The sequence below is a fragment of the Arachis duranensis genome, chromosome 9, assembly GCF_000817695.3.
Source record: "Arachis duranensis cultivar V14167 chromosome 9, aradu.V14167.gnm2.J7QH, whole genome shotgun sequence".
NCBI lineage: Eukaryota > Viridiplantae > Streptophyta > Magnoliopsida > Fabales > Fabaceae > Arachis > Arachis duranensis.
Window position 1 is genome coordinate 84,675,118 of NC_029780.3, and position 2,824 is coordinate 84,677,941.

The 2,824-nt window shown below is 31.6% G+C and overlaps 1 non-coding gene across 1 annotated transcript; it reads left to right on the top strand.

Annotated features, from left to right (window-relative positions):
• Positions 1 to 568: 568 nt before the first annotated feature.
• On the top strand, positions 569 to 676 carry LOC127741722 (small nucleolar RNA R71). The gene has a single exon (XR_008002927.1). It is a non-coding gene; the product is annotated as a small nucleolar RNA R71 (small nucleolar RNA).
• The last annotated feature ends 2,148 nt before the right edge of the window (positions 677 to 2,824 follow it).

Below are 2,824 nucleotides of genomic sequence, written 5' to 3' on the forward strand. Positions count from 1 at the left end.
TTTCTCTCTAGGTTCGGCCATGTTAATTATGTCAATGGCCTTGCACTCTCTTTTTGGATTCTCTTCAGTGTTGCTTGGGAGAGTACTAGGAGGAGTTTCAGTGATTTTCTTACTCAGCTGGCCCACTTGTGCCTCCAGATTTCTAATGGAGGACCTTGTTTCACTCATAAAACTTAAAGTGACCTTAGACAGATCAGAGACTAAGAGGGTTCTCAGGATCATAAGCTTCTTCTTCAGAAGATGCCTCTTTAGTACTGTTGGATGCATTTTGCCATCCATTCAGACTTTGAGAAATCATGTTGACTTGCTGAGTCAACATTTTGTTCTGAGCCAATATGGCATTCAGAGCATCAATTTCAAGAATTTCCTTCCTTTGAGGCGTCCCATTACTCACGAAATTCCTCTCAGAAGTATACATGAATTGGTTATTTGCAACCATGTCAATGAGTTCTAGAGCTTCTGCAGGCATTTTCTTTAGGTGAATGGATCCACCTGTAGAATAGTCCAGTGACATCTTAGAGAATTCAGATAGACCATAACAGAATATATCCAAAATGGTCCATTCAGAAAGCATGTCAGAAGGACACCTTTTGGTCATCTGCTTGTATCTTTTCCAAGCTTCATAGAGGGATTCACCATCTTTTTGTTTAAAGGTCTGAACATCCACTCTAAGCTTGCTTAGCTTTTGAGGAGGAAAGAACTTAGCCAAGAAGGCCGCGACCAGCTTATCCCATGAGTCCAGGCTATCTTTAGGTTCTGAATCCAACCATATTCTAGCTATGTCTCTTACAGCAAAGGGAAAAAGCATGAGCCTGTAGACTTTAGGATCTACTCCATTAGTCTTAACAGTCTCACAGATCTGCAAGAACTCAGTTAAAAACTGGTAGGGATCTTCTGATGGAAGTCCATGGAACTTACAGTTCTGTTGCAGTAGAGCAACTAGTTGAGGTTTCAGCTCAAAGTTATTTGCTCCAATAGCAGGGATTGAGATGCTTCTTCCATCAAACTTGGAAGTAGGTGTAGTATAATCACCAAGCATCCTCCTTGCATTATTATTTTCGGCTGCCATCTCCTCTTCCTTTTCAAAAATTTCTGTAAGGTTGTCTTTGGGTTATTGTAATTTAGCTTCTCTTAGTTTCCTCTTCAGAGTCCTTTCAGGTTCAAGATCTGCTTCAACAAAAATATTTTTGTCCTTGCTCCTGCTCATATGAAAAGGAAGGGGACAGAAAATAATAATAGGGATCCTCTTTACCACAGTAGAGAGATTCCTTTATGTTAGTAGAAGAAGAAAGGAATAGAAGAAGAAAAAGGTAAGAATCCAAACACAAGGGTGAAGATAGGTTCAGATTCTTGAGATGAAGAGAAGTGTTAGTAAATAAATAAATAAATAGAAGAAGGTGAGAGAGGGAGAAATTTGAAAAATAAATTTTGAAAAAGGGTTAGTGATTTTCGAAAATTAAAGGGAGAAATAAAATTAAAATTAAAATTTAAACAATTAATTAATTTAAAAAGAATTTTAAAAAGGAGGGAGAAGTTTTCGAAAATTAGAGAGGGAAAAGTAGTTAGGTGGTTTTGAAAAAAAAAGATAAGAAACAAACAAAAAGTCAAATGGTTAGTTGAAAAAGATTTGAAAGTCAATTTTGAAAAGATAAGAAGTTAGAAAAGATATTTTGAAATCAAATTTTTTTGAAAAAGATATGAATTTTTTTTCTTAAAAATGATAAGAAGATATGATTGTAAAGATATGGTTGAAAAAGATATTTTTGAAAAAGATTTAATTTTTAAAATTAAAATTGATTACTTGACTAACAAGAAACTAAAAGATATGATTCTAGAATTTAAAGATTGAACATTTCTTAACAAGAAAGTAACAAACTTCAAATTTTTTAATCAATCACATTAATTGTTAGTAACATTTCAAAAATTATGAAATAAAATTAAGAAAAAGATTTTGAAAATCAAATTAAAAATTTTCAAAAAAATAGTAAAAAAATGAAAAAGATTTGATTTTTGAAAAAGTTTTGAAAAGATAAGATTTTTAAAATTGAAAATTTGACTTGACTTACAAGAAACAACTAATTTTAAAAATTTTTTGACTAAGTCAACTCAAATTTTCGAAATTTTGAGAGAAAAAAGGAAAATATATTTTTTTTTATTTTTGAATTTTTAATGATGAGAGGAAAAAACATAAAAATGACCCAAAATATGAAAATTTTTGGATCAAAACCAATGATGCATGCAAGAACACTATGAATGTCAAGATGAACACCAAGAACACTTTGAAGATCATGATGAACATCAAGAACATATTTTTGAAAAATTTTTGATGCAAAGAAAACATGCAAAACACCAAACTTAGAAATCTTTCATGTTTAGACACTATGAATGCAAAAATGCACATAAAAAACATCATACAACAAAAAACAAGAAAATTTAAAGATCAAACAAGAAGACTTACCAAGAACAACTTGAAGATCATGAAGAACACTATGAATGCATGAATTTTCGAAAAATGCAAGAACAAGATGAATATGCAATTGACACCAAACTTAAAACATGACACAAGACTCAAACAAGAATCACAAAATATTTTTGATTTTTTTAAATTTTTGTATATATTTTTCGAAATTTTATAGGAAAAAGAAAATAAGAAATTCAAAATTTTCAATAAAAATTCCAGGAATCTTTCAATGTTAGCCTAAAGTTCCAATCCAAGAGTTGGACATGGCTTAATAGCCAGCCAGCTTCAGGATATAAATCAGACATGCAACAGCTGATACTTCATCCAACTCCATATACATGCCTTTTATGTTGACAAGTGGAA